At 44.8% G+C, this 6,000-nt stretch overlaps 1 protein-coding gene across 3 annotated transcripts in view; it reads right to left on the minus strand.

Moving 5' to 3' along the window:
• Positions 1-5,170, minus strand: part of Anxa7 (annexin A7) — a 31,627-nt gene extending 26,457 nt beyond the window's left edge. The window contains exon 1 of one of the 3 annotated variants that reach the window (XM_048426455.3): positions 5,038-5,167. The gene's annotated coding sequence lies outside the window, so the exon portion shown is untranslated. Of the gene's footprint in view, positions 1-5,037 lie in introns of all 3 variants that reach the window. The other 2 variants (XM_048426456.3, XM_085698340.2) reach the window with 2 other exon arrangements.
• Between the last annotated feature and the right edge of the window lie 830 nt (positions 5,171-6,000).

A 6,000-nucleotide genomic window follows, 5' to 3' on the forward strand; every position in this document is an offset into this window, starting at 1 on the left:
ATGTACACACATGTGTGGTAGTACACAGATGTGGTAGTACACACTTGTCATCCAGGCAAGGGGAGATGGAGACATGCAAATCCCAAGGGCTCACCAGCTAACCAGCCTAACCTAATTGCCAAGCTTTAGATCTCTGTAAGAAACCCTAATGGTACCCAAGGTTCACTTAAAACACTATTATAAATGGATAGTAAATTAATGAGTAAAGGTGAAAGCAATATTCTAAAACATGCTGGACACAGATTAGCAAGAATGTAGAACAATGTCAAGTACAAGAGAAAGAGGGGGTGTCACTATGATGGATCTCACAATAAAATGAGAGATACTGAGAGAGATGTAGTCAGGTAGTAGACTGTGGATGTAAAGCCATTTAAAAGTCAGGTATAGTAACTCACACCTATAATCTCTGGACATGAAGCTCTGGATTTGATGCCCTGCACCATGAGGAAAACAAAAAGCAGTCAAGAGCCTTCAAGTCTGGTATGGAATTACAGACTCCCTCCAGCAGAGTATATCCATTCCTTACCTGTTACAGAGTCACTACTTAAAGTACCCAGTATTCTAGTGCAGGAAGTAACACAATCGTTTCTACCCATCTGTGGAAATGACCCTCCTCTTCTTCCTGCATTTCTACTTTCATGGCATGTCCCTGCAGCAGGACAACTAGTTCTCTAAGATTACTCGCCCATTCATGTTCTTGCTTGTACTCCCTGCTTCCCAGTCTCCCTGGGCATCACCATTAGCTGCTCTTTCCACAAACTATTCCTAAGATCCCAAATCCACAATGATTTACTTATTGCTAAAGTATCGAATAAAACTCACTGACAGAGTCTTACAAGTAACAAGTGTGCACTTAGCCTACATAGTCCTAGATTCAGACCCCAGTAAAATCAGGGGAAAAAAATGACTGGTCAAGTCATTTTTCCAGTCAGTACTCAGGAAGCAGAGGAAGGCAGACCTCCTGAGTTTGAAAGTAGACTGGTCTACATAATGAGTTCCAGGCCAGCCAGGACTGTTACACAAAAACAAAAATAAAACAAAAAAATAACAAAAAACAGAACAACAACTACAAACAACAACAACCCCCCAAATTACTGGTCAAACATGCCAGTCTCCTTGGTACTGACTCCAATTTATAGTCAACAGATTTATTTGTCTTTATATGCATGTGTGTGTACCACATGCTTGTCCAGTGCCTGTGGAATGAACACGCCAGATCCTCTGGAACTAGAGTTAATAAAGGACAGTTGTGAGCTGCCACATGGGGGCTGGGATTAATCTTAGGTCCTCTGCAAGAACAGCAAGTGCTCTTATATGAGCCAAAACTCCAGCCCCAACACCTATTCCCCAGTATGAAATCTCTATGACTTCAATCATGCTTATGTGTCCTACTGTCCTAGACCTCAAGCCTGTGATAATGCATCATTTCTTACTTCAGTTTAAATCTTTTCTTCTTTCTTTAAATACTACAATGAACAAAAGGTGGGATCCTCAGACTTTATACATCTAAATCACCCCAGAATTCACTGATCCCATAGTCTGGGGATAAAAAGTGAGAGCCGGCTTCCACCCCACATCCTTTTTTGAAACAGGGTCTCACACTGTAGTCGGCCGAGGGATTAGATTTTCTCCTTTCATTATGTGTGTTCCGGGGATCAAATTCAGATTGTCAGGCTTGGCAGGGAACACACTGTGTTGGTTATTTATTTATCAACTTGACACAGGCTTGAATCATCTAGTAAAGGGAAACTCAATTGAGAAAAAGCCCCCATCAGACTGGCTCAGAAATTAAGATGGAGAGCAACAGAGAAGGGCATCTGATGTCAGCTTCTGGTCTACATGTGCACACACACATGTACACAGAAACATGAACACATACATGTGACCTCACAAAGACAGTAAGATAGTAAAAAAATGACTCAGTCTGGTCTCAGTTATTTGAAAGTCAAAGACCTGTGTATAAAGTGGGAAGAGGCTAAATTTTTTCCTTTCTTTCCTCTTCTCAGTCCTTGATTGCCATAGGAGGAGGGGCAAGGCTGAAGCTTCCAAAGGACAGTCAGCAGGCCAAATGAAGGAGATCAGGATCAAAAGGGGAAAATCAGAAAATAATTTGTGAAATAATGTTTAGGGTCACAAAAACAAAGACTACATTAACTACTTAAAGCTTCAGGGTTAAGAAATTCTCCTTCACTCTGGACCAGCAGTTAGGGAGCCTGCATGGATCTAGGCCCTTTGTATGTAACTTGGTCTCCTAGCAGTGAGCAGCAGGACCTGTCCCTGCAGCTTAGCTGGCTTTTGGGAACTTGATCACCATGCTGGATTGATTACCTTGCCTAGCCTTGATGCAGGGGAGGAGCTCAGTCCTACCTCTGTTCAAGCCCATGGGAGGCCTGCCCCTTTCTGAATGGAGAGGGGAATAGGGACTGGGAGGGGGAGGGGATGGGAAGAGAGGAAGGAGGGGGAACTGTGGTTGAGATGTAAAATAATGGAAAAATGTTAATTAAAAAAGAAATTCTCCTTCATGAGGAAGAAAAATATTTTTCTTTTTTTTATATGTGTGTAGTACACTTAGGTATGTGTGTGTTCAAATGTGTATGTGTATGTAGACCAGATATTGATGTTGGGAGTCTTCCTGATCATTGTCTGCTTTACTTACTGAGGCAGGGACTCCCTCTGAATGCAGAGTCATTGGATTCAGCTAGTCTAGCTAAATTGGACTGCTTGGCCTCTGTCTCCCATAAGCAGGGATTACGGGGGAGGGGGGACTTTTTGTTCGGTTTTCAGGGATCCAGATGCAGTCCTCACACTTGCAGTAAGTATCTCCTTTCCTATTCGCTATTCCTAGTCCCCCAGGCAGAACTGTCCGCACTCTTCAAAAGGTTAAAGGGCTGATACTATAGCTCACAGGTAAGGAGGGAGGGACAGGAGGAGGAAGGGGCAGGGAGAGGGAAGGATGGAGAAAGAGTGTGAATGAGAGCACCACCACTACAGAAGCCTGAAGATCTGAGTTCAGATCTCCAGAAACCGGGCACAGCAGCTCAAGACTCTAACTCCAGCACCCTTACGGTGAGATGGGACATAGAGACAGAAGAATTCCCAAAAGTTTCAAGGCCGTCTAGCCTGGTATATGTGACTGGAAAATCACATCCAAGATTTTCCTCTGACTTTCACCATATATATGTACATCGTGGCATGTGCTCCAGCCCCACAAACTTGAACACATATACATGTACATACACAGACAAAAGAATGATTTATTCCAATCAAAGAGTTCCAGCTCTACAATTTAGCTACTATATTAAATCTTCCCTTTAAGGCCTAGGGGAATTATATGAAAATTACCAAGATTTTTTCCCCCTGAGACAGGGTTTCTCTGTGTAGTTTGGAGCCTGTCCTGGAACTCATTCTGCAGACCAGGCTGGCCTCAAACTCACAGAGATCCATCCGCCTGCCTCTGCCTTCTAAGTGCAGTAAAACACATAAACAGTCATAAAGTAAAGTCATAAAGTAAAGTGCTATTCAACTTCTAAAACTGCAGTAGCTTTAAAAATTCATTTATAAAGCCATCTACCACACAAGTTAAGTGAAAAGAAGCAAGGTGGAAAACTGCATAGGTCATTTGTGAGCATCTGGATAAAGAAATAGAGCCATTTTCTTCTGTATGTGGACAATCTCACTGAAAGGACAAACACTGAAGCAGAAAAAGGTGGCAGCATCCTTGGGAGAGCTGGGAATAACAACTAAGCAGTTTACTTTTTAATGCCCCTTTCAACACTGTTCACGTGGTTACTTCAAAAGAAAGACTTCAAGGTTTTTGTAAAAAGCTAAACAAACCCCAGGGTGACTCAACAAATTATCTCCATTCTGCGTAAGTAACAGGACTCTAATAAGTAAACTAAAGCTTTTATTTTTCCTTTAACATTCTATGTTACAAACAACCTTTGGGAAACTCAGAAAATTCATTCTTGGTTCTCCAAACCATCTCCACCCAGTGAGTCAGCTAGTGAAAGGGTGGGTCTTTCAATGTGAGTGTCTCAACTGGCAAGAGGCCTAGGAACACAAGAAGCTGGGGGGCAGGGGAGGGCGCAAAGAGGGAGGTGGAGAAACAGGAAGTGTGACTTAGAACAGATGTAGTTTTCCAAAAGCTGCTTCTAGGTTCTGGAAGGGTCATTTAAAGTAGTCACTGACCGGGATAAGTAACGCTGAAAGACGACTACATCTCTGCAGGGGTAGGCAGCCCTCTACTCAACCATGAGGACTGAGGAGAGGTGGCTTGTTTCCAGAGGCAAAATTATTTCTTCCACCTGCTTCTAATGTTTTCCTTGCCTAATGGTAGGTAGCTCATTATACTTGTACTGTAATTGGGACAGATTACCTTATCAGAATGGCTCACTATCACCTGACAGCAATTAGGAATTGTAATGGGTAGTAGTAAGACACCGCATGCACCCCTGCACCTTGCACCTCTGAATCCCCCTCTGCACCTCGGTTTCCTCAGGCTGTTACAAGGACACATCTGATGCGGGTCAAGGACCAGGGATGAAATCTAGAATGTTATTTCCTAGAATAGTTTCTAAGAATTGTAAGCCCGAACTTACATCTGTTTGTGAATTCTGTCCTAGGCGTCTGTCATTAAGCACAGTACAAATTTTCCAAGTTCCTCTAAATTTGCTGTGTTATCAAAAAGTCTGGTGCCTAAGCCAGACCCCGACAAAGAGGCGCTTCACCAGGGCCACCCTCTGGCCTCAAGCCCTTCACCTGCGGTCCACGTGACCCAGAGCGGGGTGCCACTGCTCCCTGGCATCCCCATTCTGCCAAGCCTAACAGAGAACCGACCAACAGGCCTTCCCGGTCCTCCCGCAGGCAGGACAAGCCTGCCCAACCCACCCCAGCACCCGAAATGCGCCACCCAGAGGCCCAGTCCGCTAGTAACGCGAGCAGGCCTTCACCATTCCCGCACGAAGGTCAGATCTCAGAACCGGAACGAGCTGACAGGCGGGCGAGAAAACCGCAAGGGGTGGGGGTGCGAGTCCTCACCTGAACCAGTGAGCGGTGTCGCAGCCCTGCCGGCTTGCCCGCAATATGGAGTCAGGAAGAGCCGAAGGGCGTGGCATAGGGGCGGGGCAAGGATGCTGGCCGTCGGGACCGCCCCCAAGCTCGGGCTGGACTCAGCGCCCAACAGGTGGCTCAGCTGGTTTGGTTGACTACGTGTTCAGGTCTCCGAGTGTCTGCTCCACCCTGGTGGACCTGGGGAACCGAGCTCCAGGCCGAGGTATCTCAAGGACTCAAGGCATATGTGCCTCCAGTTATAGGGAATTCTGGGTAGACGGAACTAGAACTAGAGCTGAATTAGGCAAAACTAAGCAGAGGGGAGTTGATTCAACGTTCTTATTCATTAGCGCATTAAACTCACTCTACAACTAAATATTTGAGGCAGCTTTATGTAAAGAACCTACATATGTATGTATGTACATACACACACACACACACACACACACACACACACACACACACACACACACACACACACGGTGAGTGGAGGTTAGAGGGTAACCAAACTTTCGAAGGAGTCAGCCGTGATAAACTAAATATGAATAGATCATCCAAAGGAAATTCTTTACTTTCAACTATTATCACCAGCCAGATTAGGACTCAGCCATAGATAAGTTTAATAGAGGCCTGAGTCTCAGTAGTTTACCCTGAAGCAATACCTGGTTGCAGAAAGAACCACAAACAGATTACCAGAGCACCACCCAAAAGAAACGCCTAACATTCCAACTGCTGTAGATAGGACAACCAGCACACACTCACCAGGACACCCCAAGACAAATGTCAGCCAATAAGGGTCCTGAAATTCAGAAACCCCTCATCCCCACCTTTACTACTATAAAAACCTATTCTAACTGTGCTGGGGCTTTCTGTTTATTCCAATACTTTGGAAATGCCGAGAGTTTGCAAACTTGCATAAAACAAAGGCTTTTTTGCTTTTACATGGGGGTG

Source organism: Myodes glareolus, chromosome 12 (assembly GCF_982192425.1).
Source record: "Myodes glareolus chromosome 12, mMyoGla1.1, whole genome shotgun sequence".
In the NCBI taxonomy this organism is placed as follows: domain Eukaryota; kingdom Metazoa; phylum Chordata; class Mammalia; order Rodentia; family Cricetidae; genus Myodes; species Myodes glareolus.